Below are 23,258 nucleotides of genomic sequence, written 5' to 3' on the forward strand. Positions count from 1 at the left end.
TCAGGATAACAATAATTTCTACAAATCTGCTTATCTGGGCTAAATGTTTATCCCTTTAGCTGCAAACCCCTTGATCCCAAATCATTGTTATAAAACATAAGCAGAGAGTGTCTGCACGAGCCTGTAATTGAAAGGCACTTATTTGCTCAGCTGCTCAGCACAAAGGCAGGGATTGGAGTGCTGTTAGCTCCAGATCCCCGCATTGATTCACTCCTGCAGAATAGCACCGGGGAGGCTCTGAAATCGCTCCTTGTGAACAAGGCACTGCAGGTAGTGGGCTGCCTCACAGCACTGCTGGCTTCAGTTGCAGCGTGTGGAGTGAGAGGATGGATGGGGCTGAAGGATCCCCTCATGGGATCGGCCTGCACAGTCCCACAGAGCTGCTCTCACGGAATGAAGGAAAGAGGGACTCTGCAAAGGGGACCTGCTCGCTGGCACTCTGGGAAAACCTCTGTGGCAATGCCAGGATCATAAAATAAAACAATCACAGAAGGGTTTGGGGTGGGAGGGACCTTAAATCCCATCCCACCCCATCCCTGCCATGGCAGGGACACCTCCCACCATTCCCAGTCCTCCAAACCCCATCCAGCCTTGTCTTGGGCACTGCCAGGGATCCAGGGGCAGCCACAGCTGCTCTGGCAATTCCAGCCCAGCCCCTCCCCACCCTGCCAGGGAACAATTCCCAATTCCCAATCTCCCATCCAGCCCTGCCCTCTGGCACTGGGAGCCATACCCTGTGTCCTGTCCTTCCATCCTTGTCTCCAGTCCCTCTCCATTTTTCCTATGGCTCCTTCTGGCACTGCAAACCCAAAATGAGGTGACCCCAAAGCCTTTTCTTCTCCAGGCTGAACAATCCCAGTTCTCTGAGCCTTTCCTTATGGGACAGTCTCCTCAGACCCTCAGTGTGACGCTTCCTCTGTAATCCCAAAGTGATTGCAGCTCTCCCTGAGCCCCCCAGGGCAGGAGGGGGTGTGGAGGAACCAGGTCAGTGCAGGGCCAGCTCCAGCAGAGGGGGGCTGCAGAGTCACCCTTCACATGGGAATGCAGCAGCTCAAGAGGAGATTTTTCCCTGAGAAGGGGGTTCTGTGAGTGCCTGGAGTGGCCCCGGGCTGGCCCTGCTGCCCTGAGTGCCAGCCTGGCCAGTCCCAGCCTGCTGGACACTGGGAGCAGGAGGGCAGGAGTGGCAGATGGCCCAGTATTTACCATTATTTCAGGTACACTGGACCTTGGTTATTTCCAGCTCCAGAACCCAGCAGTGAAACCTTGGCTCTCGCTCGTGTGTCACTTGGCAATTTGTCTCCATCCCATATTGCTTCAGTAGCGTTCAGATAAACAAATTAAGGGAGGAGAAAGCAACAAATGCAGCTTAAGACTAATTCCCCTCCACCCCCTCAATCACTGAGGGCCTTGAAGAGTGTTCAGAGCCAAATTACACTTCAGTGCACAGGATTTAATTTGCATCTGCCAACTTCAGAAGGGGATTTAGTCAGACAGGGCATTTGCATGCCATAAAAGGAGCTGATCTCTAATTAAACTAATATCATGTTTGAGTTTCTGCAGCGATAACGGGGAAGACAAAACACGCAGGTCTTGGCAGGAGGAAGGAGCAGGCTGGGAGCACAGGAGGGGAACAGCTCCTCTAAAACCTGCCAGACACAGAGTGGGCATTTCAGGGTGGTAGGAGGGTCCTGTGCTAAGAAAGAAATAATTCCCTGGTATTTCAGAGCCTCCACAGCATTTCTGCAGTGTTTACACCCAGGAAATGCGCCCAGGTGTTGGGAAGCTCCCTCAGCAGAGCCTGACAGTGCCAATTCCTGGCAGGGGAAGGATGATTTCCTGGAAAAAAAAAAAAATTTAAATCCCTTCTCTTCTACATGATCTGGCATTTCTGGGAACATGGAGTCAAACCAGCTTTCTAATTTTACTCTCCAGCCTTGATTAAGACAGAGCTTGGGGTATGTCCAGGATTTTCAGCAGTCACTGAGTGAGAGGGAGGTGAGGGCTTGCGATGAAATCCAGTAATTCCTGGTATTTGTCCACATCCCAGCATTCCCATACCCACCCCTGGAAGGATGCTGAGGAGTCTGACAGCCAGAATCCATTGAAGAAGCACACAAAACATCAAACAACTAAACAGAGATCTGTTTTAGAATTGTCTTTGGCTCTACTGGATCAATTTTGGTTTTTAACACTTCCTGCTGAGAGGAAACTCTTCCAGGGCAGCTCAGCCACAGGAGACAGACAGATTACTTACCTGCCATCAAAGAGTCTGGGAAATCAGTAAACTCTGGCAATTATTGTCACAGATTAATGGATTTTAGGGCCAGGGAGGAACACAATTTCAGCATCGAGTCTGATTTCCTGCTCTCCAATGTCCCTGAGCGATTCTTTTCCTGAGCCCGGGTTTGAAGCAGGAGGAGCCTTTGAGGGGGACACCCCACCTTGTTCAGAGACACCCAGGCCAGAGCAGGAGCCTCATCCCTGTGAGCCCTGCAGGGAGAAATCCCTGCCTGCCTCAAACCTGGCCATTTATGTCCTGCTTTTGTTCTCCCAGTGTTCATCTCCGAGCTGCTGGAGGAGTGCTGGGCCTGGCAGCTCCTGGAATCACACACGGATCTGACAGGGATCCTTCTCCTCCCAGGGAACCTGTGGCTGCCCCATCCCTGGGAGTGTCCAAGGCCAGGGTGGAGCTCTTCTATGCATTCCATGCCCCAGACTTCCAGTTTCTCATAGGAAGCCCAGCTCCAGGTTAATTTTCAGATCATTTTTTATTTATTTCCCACTGAGGTAGTCCTGGTTTTCAACACCTACCCAAGCAAACATCCCCTGGCACCTCTCTCCCAGGAAACAGGCACACGTGGATCAAACCATGTTTATTTTTTCCCTGGTGACTCAGGGCTGTGCATATGCCACCATGTGTGGCATTTCCCACTCCTCAAAGAAAGCAAACTCCCACATGACATTAAAGTTTGGCTGTGGAGGAATTCAGTGTTTTAAAGATGGAAGCACCCAAGCAAAATATCCTGTGGACAGAACTAAAGCAGGTAACTTTTCAAGGTGAGGGGATTTGTGTGCTCAGGTTCTGATCTCTGGTCCAGCAATCTCCAGCTGGACTAATCCCCTGCAAAGATAAAAGCCCCTTCTGGCCCTGCAGGGGAAAACAAGTTCTCCCCTGGCAGAAGTCAGTCCTCAACAACCCTCGAAGTAATCAAAGCCTCCCAAACCCTTGGGGTTGGTGTCTTCTGAGCTGGCAAAGCAGCAGTGGGGTGGTGTGACCTTGCAGGGCTGAGGCCACCCCTCCCCAGGTGACCTCACCTTCCCTCACCTCTGGAAGTTCCTGGATCCCATTTGCTCATCCCTGTGGGAAAGGAGGGTGCTCGCCCTGATGCCTTCCATTTTAGCTTTCATATTTCCCAGATTCTGTACTACATTAGTATGTAACTCTGAACTTCATATAAAGTGTTAGCAAGTTCCCTTCACAGTTTAGTCAGACAAAACAATCCTTTTCCAGCCTGAGAACCAGCAGCTTCAGGCCCAAAAAGTGTAAACAACAGTGAATTGAGGAGACCAAACTGGGAGGATGGGACAGTAATTGGACAATAAACCCCAATATGGAAATGAACCAAAACTTACAGAAGTGTGAAAACTTGTGACCCACCATCCATCTTGGGTGTAGCCTCGGCCGAGCTCTTGTACTGCCCAAGGAGTATCCTTTGAAGGCCTTTCAATAAATCCCTGCTTTATTCCTTTGATAATGTCTAGCCTCTGTTCTAGGCAGCCTCTCAAGGCTTCATCCCCAAGCCTGCTCTAAGGGAAGAAGAGGAGTTTGAGCAGAGCATTTTCAGTCTCTCAAAGACAAACAGACCCTAAAGCTCCTTCTGGCTCCCCCACCTTGGACTTGCAGCTCAAACTCCCCAGACTAAACAACAAATGTCATCCAGAGCAGAGCCAGAAAAACCTTTCCTTGATCTTTAGCTCCCCAAACATCCCATGGACTGAAAAAGGGGAGGAGAAATCCCATTGTTATGGTGCCACAGCCAGGCTCCCAGGTGGGTTTTCCTTGCTAAATAAATCAATCAGTCAAAGGGGATTCTGTCTCAGCAAGCCTTCAAAATTACCCAAATATACAAAGTTCCTAAAGAGTGAATGGGATAAAAAGGCAACTCATCCACATGTTCTGCAACCTCAGGCTCCTGTTCCACAGACTGGGGCTGCTGTTGGGGATTACAAACCAGCTGGAGCTCACAGAATGAGCAGGGCACATGAAGGGGAGGAAAATACCTGTACAAGTCCAATTAACATTAATTAGCTGGGCCTGGGCTCCAGGAACAGGCAAAGGAGGGATTTGTGTTCCCTGTTAGAGTCAGGAAGCTGCAAATGCCATGGGCAGCAGTGGGCATCACAGTCAGGGAATGGTTCAGGTTGGAAAAGATCTTTGATGCTGGATTATGGGGTTTTTTTTTTTACTTAAAGATGGAGTAACTGAGAGGTGTTTTAAAAACTTTTATTTTAGTCTTCTGTGAAAGTAAGTAATAGAAATAATTCACATTATTACAATTAGAAGGTAATTTGTAATTTTGTAATGAAAAGTATTTTAACACAATAATTATAAGGCTTTGAAAATTTTCTACAAATCTATTTTCAACACTTTGAGATCATCGAGTCCAACCGTGGACCAGCAGCACCACCATGGTTACCCCTAAGGCAGGTCCTGAGTGCCACAGCCACACTCAGCAATGGTGACTCCACCACCACCACTGTCCCAGTGCCTGGCCACCCTTTCCATGAAGGAATATTCCTGTTATCTCATCTAAAGCTCCCCTGCTGTGGCTGAGGCCATTCCCTCCCGCCCTGCTATCCTGGGATGCTGCATCCAGCCCAGGATCTCCCTCCAAACCCCTTCAGAGGCTCCGTGGTTCACAGGATGGGGTCCTGAGGTGCTGGATGATGGATTTGAGCTCCCTGGGCCAGCCCAGAGCCCGAGGGAGGCGGCAGAGCTTAGATTCCTCACACCACAAAGAGCTCTAAATCAGAGCTGGGCACTCTCAGCTCCTCCAGCGCAGGGGAAAAGAGCCCGGAGCCTCTGGGATGTGACACCTCACCTGTCCCTTGCCGGCTGCCAGGTGAATCCCACGTGTGACACCAGGCATCTGCTGGCACCTGCAGCTGCCTCGGAGCCTGCCAGACCTTGGACAATGCTCCAGGGGCTGATTCCACAGCAGGAACGGGAGATGGGAGCTGTGCCCTGATCCAGAGCGGGGCTGGGCGTGCGAGCAGGGAGCAGGAGGTGATGGCAGCACACCCTGGGGCTGGAAAGGTGCTGGAGAGGAGGAGTGGGACAGCGGGGACCCATCCCCACAGCGGCACCAGCAGAGCGTGGATTTCTGCAGGGAAAGGGGAGGAGGCAGGAGCTGTGACAGGAGAGGCACTCCCAACAAGATATGGATTCCTGACAGGAGAGGGATTCCTGACAGGACAGGGATTCCTGACAGGAGGGGGATTCCCAGACAGGCTCATTTGATGCCCTTGCCTTGTTGGGGCTCGTGCTGGGATCTGCCCAGCAGAGCTTGAAAAGTTCGGGAAATTGAGATTTCTGGTGGTCTAGAGAGGAGCAGGAAAGGTCATATTCAGTTCCTAAAAGACCCTAAAATTTATGGCCAGGTGGCCTCACACCAGCCTTGACTCCCAAGGAAGAAAGCCCAGATGTTTCATTTTCTACAGGATCAGCTCAGTTCTTACCCCAGCCCCAGCTTTACTCCACCAAAATTCATGACTTCCAGTAGACTTTTTTAAAAAGCAAAGGAAGAATCAGGAGGAACTCATCCAGTGTGCTGCTTTCCAGCCCTAGGCTCATCCCTCTGATGGAGACCTCACCATCCCTTCATTGATTAACAACCAGCAGGATCAGGTCTCCTTTTCATGCGGAAAATATCAAAATTAGGGCTTTCACTGCTGCTCATGTTATCTCCAATTAACTGCACTGATATGATTTGTTCTCCCACAGTCTTTGTTGCATAACTAATCACAGCCAATAAATATAAACACAAAAACAATTAGCTGGAATCAGCTCACCGCCCATGCCAGGCACAGCCTGGTGGCAGCAGGGAGGACACGTGCTCTTCCTGACATGATTCCAGTTAATTTTTCCTTCCATTTTGGATTTTATTTCCTGCTTTGGGTGGAGGCAGGGGCTGAAGATGCTTCTGAAGGGCTGCAGCCATGGTAACACACTCAGACACGGGATATTGGCTCTCCAGGTGATTCGGGGATTAATTCTGTGTCAGTTCTGTTTATCACCTCGTTCCAGGAGATCCCAACATTCTGACACTCCCAGAGCAGATGTCTGGGAATTAATGAAATAGAGAGAGGAGTCTCCAGTGAGGGCTTTGACCTGCAAGAGAGGAGGATGAGCAGAGACCCTGGTGCTGCTCCTTGTCCTTCAGAGCACTGAAGATGCCAGCCCAAGGACTCAGGTGGTGCCACCAGCCTGGGAGTGGCACTGGTGGGGCCAGGACATTGCTCCCATGAGCTGCTCCCAAACTAAGCTGGGATGGGCTGGCTCAGGAGGACTGGGGAGGAAAGGAATGGCAGGATTGAAGGATTGTGCAAATCCACCAATTTCTGTGGCATTTTCTGTAGGAAGTGGAATTGTTTCATCTCAGTGCTGTCCTAAATCTGCTCTATCAAGACAGTAAATCTGCAATTTTTTCCCCTGTGTTCTTGTTGTGCTTCATTACCCTGGATCAATTTTATTATCCCATAATTCACATTGTCTCACCCTTCACATTTCATATTACAATGTTTAGGATCATCCAAAGAACATTTTTACTCCATTAGAATGAGAAGGTTTGAAATTATTGAGCTCAGGTGATGGAGCTGTGTTGAAACAAACTCTCTCAATGTCCAATATGGAAAATGCTCCCAGTTCCTAACTCACTGTTCTATTACTAGTAGCATTAGTATTAGTATTAGTATTAGTATTAGTATTAGTATTAGTATTAGTATTAGTATTAGTATTAGTATTGGTATTAGTATTACCCTTCACAAGTCCCTGATAGGAGGGTGCAGCCAAGGAGGGGTCGGGTTCTGCCCCTAGGTAAAAGCAGGACAAGAGGAAGAGGCCTCAAGTTATTCCAGGGGAGGTTTAGGCTGGATATTAGAGAAAATTTCTTCCTGGAACTGGTGGTCAGGCAGTGCTGGAGTCCCCATCTCTGGAGGGATTCAAAAGCCGAGTGGATGTGGCACATGGGGACGTGGCCAGTGCTGGCCTTGGCAGCTGGACTCAATGATTGATCCCAGAGGGCTTTTCCAACCTTTACAAAGATTCTCTCATTCCATGATTATTCAGGATTTTCTCTTCCCTGAACCAGCAGTTCCAATGGGAAGTGGCACCATTTCCCCACAAATGGAGACTCCATTTCCAAAGCAGTTTGTTTGTCTGGGATTTTGTAGGGCAGCATCAGGAATGTTTGGGAATGGATCCCTGGGATCTCCTACATTCCCTTTCCTGGGTAGTGCCATTCTCAAGGTGAAGCACTTGGCAGGATTTGAGAACGCTATTTTTCTTTTTCTTTTTTTTTGCTGGAGCACCTTCATTTTCCATAGTTTTCCCATCTGGCAGTGAGAACCTGGGTAACGCAGGCACGGAGAGCTCAGGGGGACTGGTGACCCCAGGGCTTTCAGAGGATCCACTCAGGTTCCTTCCAACCCCAAATCCTTTGGGCAGCATCCAAAACAGACAAGGAATCTTGCTCCCTCCCAGACCTTGCCTCTCCATCTGAAATATCCTGCATGTCCCCAAAATCCTGCTCTCCAGCCCCTCCGATTTTGGGCAGGTTTAAAAATGTGAAGTCATCAGAGTTTTTGAGATGTTTCTCTCAGCAGCCTGCATGCAAATACATGCAAATAAATGTAAACAGGGAGGCACTGCCTCAGCCGGGTTATTAAAGGAGCTGCTGCTCCTAAGAGGATTTTCCTAAGAAGCCTAAAGATCCCCCTGCACCCATTAGAGCCCAGCTCCTGTAAATTACACTAAATACAGGCTGTTATCCCTGATAGTTCCTCTCTACTCTCTTCTCTTCGCTCCTGCAGCAGCTGGGAGGGCTCTGCTGGCACAGAGGAGGGCACAGCTCCAGAGGCTGCAGCGATCTGGGGTGCCCCGCTCCAGCTGAGGATGGGCACAGGAGCAGCCCTGGCTGGTCCCTGCAGGGGCTCCCGAGGAGCTGCTGCGAGTGGGGGCTCTGCATGGGGCTCCTGCATGGCCGGGGAAAACCAGCCAGCACCTGCTGCTCTGGGGCAGCTTTATCCTCCAAAGCCACCCCAGCAGTTACAATTCACACCAGTTAAACCAATCCACCGGTTAAACCATCCTCCAGTTAAACATTCTAACCAGTTAAACCATCCACCAGTTAAACCATCCTCCAGTTAAACATTCTAACCAGTTAAACCATCCACCAGTTAAACCATCTAACCAGTTAAACCATCCACCAGTTAAACCATCTAACAAGTTAAACCATCCTCCAGTTAAATCATCCTCCAGTTAAACCAGTTAAACCATCCCAGCAGTTCCATGAACCCTGCACAGCATCAAGTCATTGAAGAGTTTTCTCCCTCCTCTCAAAATATTATTTATTTCTTGTTCCTAAAGAAAATCAAGCACTGAAAAGTGATCAGTCAGGCCTTGGGAATGTCCCTGTATGGGAATGCCCCTGTCTGGGAGCGCTGGTGCCACCTCCCTCCCAGGCTGGGACTCTCCTCACACGTTGCTGTGCAGGGGTTTTGTGTCTGGGCTGTGGGGATGTGACACAGCTGATTCTGAAAGTGGCTCAGTTCTGCTCAGAGAGGTTTGTCCTTGAGTTTTCTGCTCCAGCACTCAGGAGCCTCCTGCCTTTCAAAGCTCGGCAGGATTCAGTGACACACCAGGAGCTTAACACGATTACCCCAACTTCCACTCCCCTTCCTTAGACCTCACTCCCAGAGGCTATTTGTAATTTGCAGTTGGAGTTTATTCACTGTCTTTGAACAAAGAAACTTGACTTTTTTTTTTTCTTTTAGTCTCCTCTTAAATCCTGACAGGTTTAAAAAAAAAAAAAAAGTAGTAAAAAGTCTTAATGCTTTCATGAGAAGCTAAAATTTTTCACAGAAAGGAAATACTTTTGGCAAGCTGAAGAGAAGAATTATATTGGAGCTGAAGGAAAAATAAATCTTTGACCTGTTTTTGTAATTGTTGCTAATTCATTGTTATTTTTATCATCACTGTCTGTGACAGGGCCCCATTACACAGAACATCACCAGCAGTAAAATCAGGTGCCAGTGTCCTGCAGGATTGCTCCAGCCATGCCCGACCTGGGCCTGGAGTCACGCTGGATCCTTCAGTGAAAGTTCTCTGCTCCAACAGGGAAAAATAGCTTTAATTGCCACGTGGGATGAGGCTGCTTGGCCTTTGATGGCTCCTCTGAAGGATGATTTCAGTGGCCACGTCTGCAGCAGCAAAACCCCGATGTGAATACAACTGCTCCCCCTCGGCGTGCACTGAGTATTAATTAAGGGAGCCAAGCAATGCCCACTTTTTGCCAGAGAGCAGGAAACATAACGAGGCTCCCAGGTAATGAGTTCCACTCACACATACAGCAGCTCCCTGAAATAATGAGCTTTGGAAACAATCTGGAGGTGCTGCCTGGATATTGATGTTAGGAATTTGCTGACCCTGTTGCAGGCAGGTCGTGCTTTTCACAGAGCATCTCCCCTTCAGTCTGGGCTCCCTCTCATCAGGGCAGGGATTGCAGCAGTGCAGAGCAGTCCCAGGAGCACAGAAATCCTGCCTGGCTCTGCCAGAGCCTTCTCCTGAGCCTTGATCTTTGGTGGGGTTTTGTAGGATAAATCCCAGCCTGGTTCTGACCCTCGCGGGGTTTGAGAGGCCCTGTTGTGTAGCAGGGTGGGATTCTGTTTCTGCACTGCTCTGGATTACTCAGAAATGATTCTTGAGCTAAAAGTGGTCCCAGTTGCCCGAGGGCTCTCTCCTGTCCCACTGGGCCAGCTCCATGTGGCAGAGGGACTTCGGCTCCTTGTGTGGGCCCTCCGTGTCCTCAGCCCTGGAGGCCACATTGTACTGAGGGCTCTTCCTCTCTGTTCTCCAGGGGAAGGGCTGGAAAAGCCCTGTGTGCCCATTTCCCACCATGTACCAAAGCACTGGCTCAGCAGGGCAGGGCCTGGTGCTGAAAACCCCAGGGTCGTTGTTCAGCCCTGCAGGGCCATCCCAGGTGTTGGACATGATGGTCCCGTGGGTCCTTCCACCTCAGGATATCCTGGGATTTGGGATTTAGGACAGCAGTCCTGGGGGCAGCTCTGGCCCCTCAGGACAAGAAGGGCACTGAAGAGCTGGAACATGTCCAGAGAAGGGAACAGAGCCCCAGGAGAGGCTGAGGGAGCTGGGAAGGGGCTCAGCCTGGAGAAAAGGAGGCTCAGGAGGGACCTTGTGGCTCTGCACAGCTCCTGACAGGAGGGGACAGCCGGGGGGGTCGTAGGGATATCCTTCTTTCTTTCAGGATTTTTCATAGAGCAGCTCAGAGGAAAGAAAGAGAAAACAATTTCTGTTTCTGCTCCTTGTTTTTCCCATGTGGAATGTGTTTGGAGAATTGTTTACCTGGGGTGAGTGCTTGGTTGGATTCTGGTGAGGATTGTTTGAGCCTGATGGCCAATCCAACCCACCTGGGGCTGGACTCTCAGAGAGGGTCACGAGTTGTGAGTTAGATATGGTAGTTAGAACGAGTAGGTTTGTAATTCTAGTATCTTCTTTTATATAGTATATTAATGTATTCTATCATAGTTATAATAAAGAAATCATTCAGCCTTCTGAACTAAAGTCAGACATTGTCATTTCTTCCCACCAGGTTCACCTGCATTTACAATAGGGGGGGTCGGGTTCTGCTCCAGGGAACAGGGACAGAAGGAGAGGAGGAGAGGGAATGGCCTCAGGCTGGGCCAGGGTAGGCTCAGGGTAAAATTGGAAAAATTTCTTCCTGGAAAGAGCTGTCCAGCCAGGACAGTGGTGGAGTCCCCATCCCTGGAGGGATCTAACAGCCCCATGGATGTGGCACCTGGGGACATGGGTTATGGGTGGCTTTGGCAGTGCTGAGTTAAAGGTTGGATTTTTTGATCTTTGAGGGTCTTTTCAACATTACTGACTCTGTAATTCCATGAAAAATGTCCCTCCCAGCAGCAGGGCTGTACCCAGGCATTCCTGTAGGGATAGCAGAAGCAGCAGCAGATGGAGTCTCCTGGAAAGCAAAGCCCTGTAAGGACCCATGGAGAGGGCACGCAGGGACAGAGCAGGAGCTCAGCTCCTGCATGGAGGCGGCTGGAACCAACCCAGGGCTCTGACCCAGCCCAGCTCCGAGCCAGGAACATTTTTAGAGAGCCCTCTGTGAGCTGCTCCCACTCTGTGAGGTGGAGATAAGAGGAGTGAGATGGGACGTGGTTGTTTGGCTGTGTGAACACCTCCGCTGACAGCTGAAATCTGCAGCCCTGGCTCCTGTGGGTGCAGCACATCCCAGCCCTCCCCACATCCCTGCAATTCCAGCAGCCTGGAATGCAGCAGGAGCTGGGTCCCACCGGCCTCTCCCCACCCTCACTGCAGTCAGCATTGACAGCAAACACTCTCTAAATATTTCTTTTCCTTCCCTGCACTGTTCTAATCCACAGAGGCCCCTCAGCTTGGATGTACTGCCTGTTGCTCCCTGCAGCCTCTTCCTCTCTCTTTTTTCTCTCAGCAGACAAATTAAACCTTTTCCAGCCACATTGCAGAGGATTATATCAGTAGAGAAACTTAGGGCTGTATTCCCAAAGCAGGAATTACTGCTCACTCTGGGCAGGGTGGCCAGTTTAAGCCCCTCTTTGTGGAATTTCCACCTGTGCCAAGCCCATCTGGCAGGACCCAATCCCTCAGTCATCCCAGGGCAGGTGCCGCACTGTCCTGACACCGGGGTCAGAGTTACCAGGGGGAAATACCCAGAGTTTTAACTGTTGGCAGAGAGATGAACAAAATCACCGCTGAAGACACATTTATGGTGATCTCCCCCAGTTTTCAGTTGGTTCATGGAATTTTTTCAGGTTTTGGCTTTTCCCAGCCTTGTCCTTCTGTGAAAAGCTGCTTAAAACCTAATCCAGATGTTAGCCCAGAACAGTATTGGTGTGAGCATATATCCATTAATATACATATATAAACCACTTGCAGCAGAAGATTGCTCAACCTATAAACCCCTCCTACAAAAATCCGTGATGGAAATCCCACTTTCCCGGCCCCCTGTTCCGTGTTAGCTAATTGTTGTGTCATGAATTCCAATCCACTGCTGTCTGCTTTGCACACGATGGACAAAGAGATGAGATTGTTCCTCCTTCCACAGAAGCCTCTTCAGCTGAAACAACTCCAGTCCAGCTAATTCTGAGTTTTCAGAGGCCTGGGTACATCCGTCCCCGTCTGTATTCTTTAGGAAGAAAGCAGATTATGTTTTCCACCACAACAATGAGCGTTTCTGTCACAGTGAGCACTTCCAAAAGGAAAACAAGGCCTGTGCTGACAATGGCTCTGTTTCATTCATCAGAGTTCCCAGTCCAGAGGCTCCCTCCCAGCAAAAGCCGGGCAGAAATGAAAGGCAGGGCCTGTTTTAGGCCAGGCTGGGCCCAGGCTCCCCTCCTGCAGCATCAGGAGAGGGGTCAGGGCTCTAGCAGCCTCCAGCTCATCACAAAAACGGGCACAGAGACTGGAAAAGGGAATTTAATGAGCAAAGGAGAAGAGTGCAAAGAATTCAGACGAGCAAGGAGAGATAGGAGCATCTGGTGTGTTACAGCTGTTGGAGGGAAAAGTGTTTTCTAACTCCCTAAAAACATCAAAATACATCTAAATGTTGTTGGGTTTTGGTTTTTTGTTTTTTGGTTTTTTTTCCCCTTTCTCCAAAGTTGAAATAAGAAAAAAAAAAAAAAAAAAAACCACAAACCCACCCAGCCAAAAAAATCCTGCCTTCTTTTCCCACTGGATTGGAGCCAAGGCAGAGAGAGGCAGAAAATGAGGAGGATATGCAAAGCATCAAAATGTTCAGTGATCAAAATGGGAGATATTTTAACCCAAACAACAGCTTTCTGCTCAAATTCTCACTCTGCCTAAAAAGCTGTTCCATGATCAAAAACACACAGAGCAGGAGAGAGGGATTTTAACTAAAATTACTTGAACCAGCTCAGTGTTTTCTCCTGCTAGCGACTTCCAGGCTTCAAGAATTTGGAGAAAGATTAAAAAACCCCACAACTCCAAAGGAATGTGAAGATCAGATGGAGCAGTTATTTGCTGTTATTTGGTTACTGTGAAAGATCAAGAAATAATTCTGGCTGAGAAGCCCCTGCAGCATGAAATGGTTCCTGATCCCTCTGTCCAAAGCACCTGGTGGTACAAGAACCCCTTTTCAGGGGAAAAGTCCTTCTTGCAAGCAGAGGAGATTTTATCATCCATCACAAATGCATTTCCTGGCATATTTCCACTTCCAAACCTTCCCAGAAATAAAGTTTCTCCAACAATTCCCTGCAAGTGCCACCTCATTTCCTCCCAGGGCTCCTCCTGCCCTTCCCAGCTTCCAGCATTGCTGGGCACAGGCAATTCTGACATCTTCCCATTTAATGAGAATTTTCTTGGCTTAGAAATAGAAAGAAGCCCCAAAGCATTTCCATGAGCAGTGCTGGGGGTTGCTGTGGGCGCTGCATTGGGGGGAAAAGCAGCAGAAATGGTAAAACTGTTCCCAGTCTGGAGAGCAAGGCATTACCTGGATTTTCCAGCTGTTTATTCAAAGGGCTCTCCAACAATTCCCGAGTATTTGCTCTCCCTTTATGCATTTCAAGTGTTGTACACAAGCAATGAGAGGCAAGGGCAGGACCTGAATGTTCTGCTGGAAAAACCATTTAGCTGGGAATCTTATTTCCTTCAATTTTCTGATTTTTTTTCCCCACTAGGGAGCAACAACCATATTGTAACTGAACTGACAATCACAGTGTCTTACTTCAAATGAAATTGTCAAAATATTGTGTCAGGAATACTGGATGAAGTGATTTCTTTGGCTGTCACTCACATTTGCCATCCTAAAGAGTCTGGTTTCTATTAACAAAGACACTCAACACATAAATAATCTCAAAAACCAGAAACAGCTGAATTAGGAACACCCAGAAATATTAGCAGCAACAATAATCTAACCTCTGAGAAGGTGCTTAGGGGAGAAAAAGCAAGAAAATCCAAATTAAAGAATAATGAAAAAGCCAAATCTTTTGAAATCTCTGAAATTTGATACAATCAGTTAGCAAATGCCATTAACTTGCTCCTCACTCCCCACCTAATTATGTGTTTGCTCTGTGCAAATAATGATAACAATGCCGTGATTGTCATTTATTCCCATTTTTGTGGGGTATAAAATGATTGCAGGAATCACAGCCTTTTAGCAAAATGAGATCTTTGGTGTCTGAGACAGGAACTGGGACACACCTGGGATGGAGAACTGCAGGAACTGAGGGGCTGGGACACACCTGGGATGCAGAACTGCAGGAACTGAGGGGCTGGGACACACCTGGGATGGAGAACTGCAGGAACTGAGGGGCTGGGACACACCTGGGATGGAGAACTGCAGGAACTGAGGGGCTGGGACACACCTGGGATGGAGAACTGCAGGGGATGAGGGGCTGGGACACACATGGGATGCAGAAATGCCCAGGGTGGGATGATAGGGGTGTCTGGGCCAGGCTAGGGTTGGATCCATGATCCCTGGGGGTCTCTTCCAGCTCAGGACATTCTGGGATTCTGTGATCTGTGAGTCTAAAGATGAAAACTCTGCAAGGAGAGACATTTAGGCAACACTTGAACAGCTGTAACTCCCTGTGAGGCTGCCCTGGGCTGTGTTTGAGGGGTCGGGGAAGTTTTCCAGGCCCAGCTGGGGCAGCTGAGGCTCTGAGAGCCTTTGGGTGCTGCCAGGATGAGCCTTTGTCCCATGCAAAACAACAGAACCTCAAACAGCACCAGGGGAGGGTCAGACTGGACAGCAGCAGGAATTTCCCCATGGAAAGGCCGGTCAGACATTGGCAGGGGCTGCCCAGGGAATGATGGAGTCCCCATTCCTGGAGGTGTCCAAGAAGGCCTGGAGGTGGCACTCAGGTGGGGATCAGGCTCAGCTCAGACTCAATGATCCAGGAGATCTTTTCCAGTCTCAATTATTTTGTGATCCCATCACAAAGAATCCCAAACTACAGCGAGGTGTAACCCATCCCACAGCAGCCCTCCCATGTCCCACAGCTCCCAGGCTGTCCAGCAGGGTTTCCCCACCCTCCCTTTGAGCAGCCAGGGCACTTCTGCTGCCCAGGCAGTGCCACAGTCCTGCAGCAGGGCTTGGGCAAGAAAGGAATTGCTGTCCCTGCTGCTCAGCTCTCTGCAGTGGGAAGTGCACAGGCTCAGGTTGCAGACAAGTGCATTAATCTTTTCAGCTTTCCTGGAATTAAACATCAGAGGTTTAACCTATTCTTTATTGCTATTCCAATGCCCTGGGTGGTACTTTTAAAAATAAACTCCTGAAAGGCTGCAGGAGGGAGAAGGGGAAGGAGCCTGAGAGCTGCTCACTCACTCACTCATTGTGCAAGCCCTAACCACTCAAAATAGAGAAAATGTAAAAATTCAGACTGTTTGATTAAAAAACTAGTAATATTCGATATTCTGGAAGCTCTGAATTCCAGACTCAGGGGTAAAAGATATTTCAGCTTCTTATTTTAAAGAAAAAAGTAAGGGTTTGGACTCACAGGACTGAGGAGCAAGATCAAGCAGTACAGGAAGGCCAAGGAACCCACTGGAAAGGCAAAACTGAGCCTCACTATTGATTTGTATTTATGAAATCTTACTATTTTTAAAGCACATTTGGGGACCTGAAGGCTCCTGAAGTATCCAGATGGATATTTCCAAGAAACCTCTGCCAGGACAAACCTAATACCAAATTTTCTCATTATTTTGGCTGTGTTTACCTCTGCTGCTCCCCCTTTAGTTCCAATGGAGAGAATATAAAATACATTTGTAGGTACCTATGGGAAAAAGCAATTTATGCATACACCTTAATTAATTTTGGGAGTTCTGTCAATTTTAGGGTTAGTTTTATGGTCACTAATGAGGTGAAGAGGAAGGAGGGAAGGAAGGAAGGAAGGAAGGAAGGAAGGAAGGAAGGAAGGAAGGAAGGAAGGAAGGAAGGAAGGAAGGAAGGAAGGAAGGAAGGAAGGAAGGAAGGAAGGAAGGAAGGAAGGAAGGAAGGAAGGAAGGAAGGAAGGAAGGAAGGAAGGAAGGAAGGAAGGAAGGAAGGAAGGAAGGAAGGAAGGAAGGAAGGAAGGAAGGAAGGAAGGAAGGAAGGAAGGAAGGAAGGAAGGAAGGAAGGAAGGAAGGAAGGAAGGAAGGAAGGAAGGAAGGAAGGAAGGAAGGAAGGAAGGAAGGAAGGAAGGAAGGAAGGAAGGAAGGAAGGAAGGAAGGAAGGAAGGAAGGAAGGAAGGAAGGAAGGAAGGAAGGAAGGAAGGAAGGAAGGAAGGAAGGCCTCTGAGTAGCTCCTGCAGACTCCTCTCAACAAAGTCTTTCTAAATCGAGCTGAAAAGAGTTAGATAAAGTAAATCCTTGTTTCAGCATGTCCCAGGTGAAGCCGAAGGTCCCTTGGAGCCTGCTGTAATGGGCAGTGATTACAGGGAGGGAAATTTGCACTGCAATGACAGTAATTGCAGCTCCTGTTCAGCAGTATTTTGGGGAAGCGTTGGGATAATCAGAGTGATTTTGTGCAAATTGCTGGGAGGATGCAGCAGGATCCAGGTGGTTCTCAGACAGGGAACACTGTGGGTTTGGCAGGAGCCAGGGACCAGTTGCCCTGTGGAAGTAGGAGAGGGCTGGCATGTGCCAGGCAGGGCAGGGGAGCTCTCCCGGCGTTCAGGTTTGATTTCACCACCAGCCCCTGCAGCTGGTTTTCTCTGCCCAGATTCAAAGGCTGACGTTCCTCTGCCGTGGGCCTTTTCCACGGCAGGCTCTTGTTCCCATGTTCCCCTGGAACAATTAAACACAACAGGAATGGCACTTTTACTGCTGCTCCTGCCCTGCCAGGACTGGCAGCAAAAGAGACAGGCTGGAAGTGACGGCAGAATAAAAACAAAGGATTATTTTCATCTCTGAATCTCTGGTGAGGGTTGAATTGTGTTCTCAATGCGATCCCAGCCTGAACAAACCCCGCTGTTCCTGCCTGCTGCTGCTGCTCTCTGGGATGTCACTCCAGAGCTCAGCTCTGGCACCATGGCTGTGCACAGGGCAAAGATGCCCAAGTGGTTTGGGAAAGCCAATGGAATAAAGGGTGGAAGTAAGGATGCAGCTGGGCCAGGATGGTCTGTGTTCACAAAAGGCAAATTCAGCTCCTTGCAGAGAACAAATGAATTCAGAGAGCCTGGAGCTGACACATTCCTGGGAGCTGCTGAGCCAGGACAGGTCAGGGAGCTCCCTGGGAGCTCTCAGCCACTCCAGGAACTCTTGGTTTCCCTGCATTTCATGGAGTTTACAACATTTCCTTGGCAATGAGGTGGAAAAGAACATCCAAACAGCTCATTTCTGTGTCTGTCTTGGAGGCCAGTAACCCACTAAGCCATGGCAACTCCAGGATTTGATTCATAGCCACCATTCCTTGTGCAGGGAATTCAGCCAGTTCCTTCTGTAAAACCTGGTGAATGAACCAGTCCTGCAGCCACACTTTGGTTATTGGTTGGGTTTCCCATCTGGCAGCATCAAGGTTTCCACAAACAGGAAAAATGGCTCAGTAACTGCCTTTATTGCAGTTGGAAGAGAAATAAATGAGCAGGGGCACTGTGGGACAGGGAGCTGTGCAGCCCTGGCAGCAGGAATGGGTCTGCTGGGCAGCAGGAACATTACATTGATTTTATAAATCTCTCTCACTCACAGAAACAAACAAAACATCTCTCCCTAAACCCACCAGCTTTGGGGAAGGTTTAGCTTCCAAGCACTGCTTGTATCTGCTGCAGAGCAGCTGATCCTCAGGCTCAGACAGCAGCAGTGCCCTTCCCCTGGGAGCTCTCCCCTCGTTCCCAAGGGGATTCCAGCTGCAATCCACGGACATCTCCCACAGCTCCCTGCTCTTTCACGTTCCCACTGGTTTCAGCAGGAGCTGGTGCAGGTGGGATCTGAGCTCTGAGTTGGGGCTCAGCCCCAGTCACTGTCCCAAGGGCTCTGCACAACTGGCAGCCACTGTCCCAGCTGGAATTTTTCCCTCTTTCCCCATTTCTCAGCGCCTTGGTCCCTGCAGTCCTTCAGGGCATCCATCCCAAGAGCTTTGCTGTGCCAGGAGAGCTCAGACCTGGGCTCCCTCTGCAGACCAAGATGGATTTGTGTCTCCTGGAGCTTCCCTCTCTCCACAGGCTCACAGGGGAGGGGACACCTGACCCACAGCCTGCAGCCAGTCCCTGCACTGGAGCATGGAACACCTGCACTGGAGCATGGAACACCTGCAGGGCCTGGACACCGCTCCCAGGGGTGCACAGGGCGGCGTTGTTGGGGTGTCTGGGCAGGGCCAGGAGCTGGATCAAAGATCCCTGTGGGTCCCTCCCACTCAGGACATTCAGTGATTCCATGACCTCATGTTCCACCACCTGAATCCGGGCACAGGGGCAGCGCTCACAAAGAAGCCCAGTGGCTTTAAGAGAATTTCTCCACTTTGTGTCTTCCTGGAATGCCTAAAAGTCAAAAAAAATGTGGGATATCACTGCACTCCTCCTTCATGGGTGCAGACAGAGCAGCAGGGGTTGTGCACAAAGGAACCACCTGTGTCTGAAAACCCAAACTGAGCCCTCGCTGTGCCAGGACAGCCCTGTTCTCTGGCCCAGGCCACTGCTGGTAACAGCCTCCAAAGGGCTGCAGCTCATCAGGAGAGAGAGACATCCTTTAAGTCAAATATTTATCCTGGCAGTGGGAAATTAATTGCTATTTTACATAATTAGCTCCCTAGCAGCCTGCATCACTCCAAACAAAATGACCTGAGGGACAGTAGCAAATTCTCAAATTTTAAGCAAATAAGTGATTCCAGTTAAGGAGATCAATGAGATGCAATTATTCATTAAGGGTCTCTTTTTCAGGGTTTTGAGGAACACTTGCTGGAGAAACCTGAGTAATTAAGGCAGTTGGGCTAATTAGGAAAGGGATGGCAGCAAATGACCCTGCAGAAATCCCATGCACACCAGCACTGGGTTCTACAAATCCATTTTTCCTATACATTTATGGAGTAGTAGGAAGAGGTTGGGGAGTAGGAGAGACCACCTGATCCATGGAAACTTTCCTTCTCTTTGGAGATGGGATCTTGGGAATCAGAGGAGGAACTCCAACCCTGGGAGCCAGCACAGGGCACAGGCCTGGGGTTGGCAGCAGCAAGAGAAGTTTGAATAATAAAGGGAATTTTCTAAAGTGACTTAGTAACTAAACTGTGCAAAACCTCCTGGAAGTCTCACTTGAAATCCCTGAGTGCTGGCAATGAGGCCTAGGGCTTAACTGGGCTTGGACTGGCTCTGAAGAAATGGATTTAAGCGGATGGAGAGTAGGTTTCCATTGGATATTGGGGATAAATTCTCCCCTGTGAGGGTGGGCAGCCCTGGCACAGGTGCCCAGAGCAGCTGTGGCTGCCCCTGGATCCCTGGCAGTGCCCAAGGCCAGGCTGGACACTGGGGCTGGGAGCACCGGGACAGTGGGAGGGGTCCCTGCCATGGCAGGGGTGGCACCAAGTGATCTTTAAGGTCCTTTCTAACCCAAACCATTCTGGAACACGGTGCTCCTCAAGAACAGATTTTGTAGATCTAATGAAGGAGAATTTGTGGTCCTCGAAACCGTGGATTCAATATTCTCACCTAAAAAGCAGAGCCTGGCTCAGTAATCAGAGAGAGAAAACGACCAGAGAGTCCACGGGTGCCAAGTTCATGGTCACTTGCTTTGGCTGTGTGCCTTCATTTGGAAAATAAATATTCCAAGAATACCCTTTAATGAACTGAGCTCAAAGCTTGCAGAGGAACAATCATTTTCCCAGAGCTTTGCAGCAGTTCCTTTTCTGTGCTGGCAGAGTTCTCCTTTTCCTCAACCCCAATCCCGTGCATGGTCCCAGAGAACCCCCCTGGTTTTCCCCAGTCCATCCTGATTTCCAGCAAAGCTCCACCTTCCCAAACACCCTTTTTTCCTTCCTGAGAGCCACCGGTGGAATTCTGCTCCCAGGCTTGGCCTGGCCTCCCTGCCCAGAGCAGGAGGATCAATGGCTGCAATGGAGATGTCCCTCTGTGCTCTGCAGCGGGGAATAAAGCAGCAACAAATGGGTATTTTCAGATAAGCCGGCAGTGATGAATTGTTGCTCAGCAGACACTCCAAATAAAATGTGCTTTAGCATCCCTGATTTATCCTGGGAAGCACTGGGAGGGGGAAGCAGCTCCCTCCTGCATGGAATAGAGTTCCAGGGGAAGAAACCACCAAAAACGAAAGGGAAAAGTGCAGATCTGGGATTGCAGCATCAGCCCTTGGAGAGAGGCACTGTGGGCTCTGCTCATGAAGCTGGAGCCTGGCAGTGGCAGTGCTCCTGCAGGAAAGGTGATTTCAGTCTCCATGGAATCATTCAGGCTGGAAAAGAGCTCCAGGATGATCAAGTCTGAGCTGTGCCCCATCTCTCCATTGCCACCCAGTGCCACATCCAGCCCTTCCCTGGACACCCCAGGGGTGGGCACTCCAGACCTCCCTGGGCACTTCCAGGGCCTGAGCACCCTTTCAGGAAGGCACCCGCAGATCTTTGTGGTGAATCCACAAGACCAGCCCCGTTCATCCTCCTGCACTTCAGGGCAGGGATCATCTCCTGCCTCCAGAGAGCTCCTGGCACACCCTGAGCCCCGCTGGGACACGGAATCCAACAGCACCAATAACCTGGGAATGATCATTCTTTGGAGGTGGCTGAGGAAAACCTGCCAAGAGCTGACATGGTGTGCAAGTGAAACCTGCACCACAGCCAAGGGAGCTGCCTAATTACAGCAGGGTAATTAGATAGGCAGAGGGATGGATTTCCTCCTTGGCAGGACGGGATCCTGCAGCCCTGGACATTCCTCCTGGAAGGCTGCTCGGGGAGACAGTGAGGCAGGAGCTGCCAGAGGGAGCACATCCACCACTCCTGAGCCTTCCCAGGCTCCTGCAGCTGCCAGCACAGAGCTCACATGGCCAGGGGCCTGGCGCCCAACTGCATGGATGCTCAGGAGGCCAGGATTTGTCCTATTCCAGAACTGTCCTTCTCCCAGGACTGTCCCTCTCCAAGGCCTGTCCATATCCCACAGCCCACAACCCACAGCCCACAGCCCATATCACATATCCCACAGCCCACAGCCCATATCCCACAGCCCATATCCCATATCCCATATCCCATATCCCATATCCCATATCCCATATCCCACAGCCCACAGCCCATAGCCCACAGCCCACAGCCCACAGCCCATATCCCACAGCCCATATCCTACAGCCCATATCCCACAGCCCATAGCCCACAGCCCATAGCCCATATCCCATAGCCTATATCCCATATCCCATATCCCATATCCCACAGCCCACAGCCTATATCCCATATCCCACAGCCCATAGCCCATATCCCATATCCCATATCCCATATCCCATATCCCATATCCCATATCCCACAGCCCATTCATTCTGCGGGCAGGAGCAGGAATCGCCTGCAGTAGCCAGCAGGGCATCCCCAGTGCTGGGGGCTCTCTGGGCAGGGCTGGGTGCATCCCCTGATGGATCCAAACGTGGAAAGGCAGCTGGAGAAGCTGCTGGGCGGGAAGCACACCCAGCTCTGCCCTGGCCTCACCACTGCCCCTTCTCCGGGGCCTGGAGGGTCTGGCCAGAGCGGTCAGAGCCCATGACTGGGGCTGGGCTGGTGGGTCTGGGGAAGATCCAACTCCTCTGGAGTTGTGTGGCACTTGAAAGAAGAGGAAAAGGGAGCCCTGGTGCTCCGGCATGCCAGGAGAGGTCAGCTGGGACTGCAGCCTCAAATGAGTTCATCATTTACTGAGCACACAGCAGGGAGGAGAATTCCCACCCTCAGAGCTCTGTGCAGCCAGAGCCACAAACTCCTCCTGCTCCAGCTGCTTTCAGGTCAGTCCTGGCAGTGGAGCAGCAGGTGCTGCCCAGCTCCTCTCTGATCACCATCAGGGCAGGTTTCCACCATGAGCTCTGACAGTTTGTCTGTAATAAAGACCCAGCACTTCACATTCCTGTTTTACTGTAGCCTGTTGTGTGGCAGCCTGGAATTCTAATTGGCCTGGCTCTTTTGAAAGCAGAGTCACAATGTAGCTCTTGTCCATATTAACAGAAAGGGCCCCCCTTCCCCAGAACCCGGGTCTCAGTTCTGCAGTTGGGTTTATTCTGGCAGGATCCGGCATTATTCTAACTCCAGTCGTTTCACCCTCCCTCCCATGGACCTGGCGCTTCCAAAATGAAACAGAATAGAAAAAGGTAAAGGGACAGGGGCAGAAATCATTAATTCTGACCACAAAAATACATCACTAAGTAGTTTGTTCCTTTCCCAAAGCACTCTCTGCTCTGGCAGTGGTGACTCTTGCTGTGTGCCAAAGGCACGGTGCTGCTCTCCTGCACCTCCTGTCCCTTCCAGCACCTGCAGCAAAGCCTTGGTCTGGCCATTCCCTCAATTCCTTCTTCTCTCCAGCTGTTCTGTATTCCATAGAAACACAAAACCATGGAATGGTTTGGGCTGGGAGGGATGTAAATCCCATCCAGTGCCACCCCAGGGACCCCTCCCACTGTCCCAGGTGCTCCCAGCCCCAGTGTCCAGCCTGGCCTTGGGCACTGCCAGGGATCCAAGGGCAGCCACAGCTGCTCTGGCAATTCCAGCCCAGCCCCTCCCCACCCTGCCAGGGAACAATTCCCAATTCCCAATCTCCCATCCAGCCCTGCCCTCTGGCACTGGGAGCCATTCCCTGTGTCCTGTCCCTCCATCCTTGTCCCCAGTCCCTCTGCAGCTCTCCTGGAGCCCCTTCAGGCCCTGGAAAACTGCTCAGTCCTTTTCTCTGGCAAAGGCAGTGATGATACTGATAATTCTCCTGTCACTGCTGTCAGTGCTGATGAGCTGACCCAGCCCCTGGCCCTGACCCCTGGCCCTGCTCTGTGTTTAGGCTTCCCAGGCCTAAGGGAATTA

Source organism: Taeniopygia guttata, chromosome 23, assembly GCF_048771995.1.
Source record: "Taeniopygia guttata chromosome 23, bTaeGut7.mat, whole genome shotgun sequence".
Classification (NCBI taxonomy): domain Eukaryota; kingdom Metazoa; phylum Chordata; class Aves; order Passeriformes; family Estrildidae; genus Taeniopygia; species Taeniopygia guttata.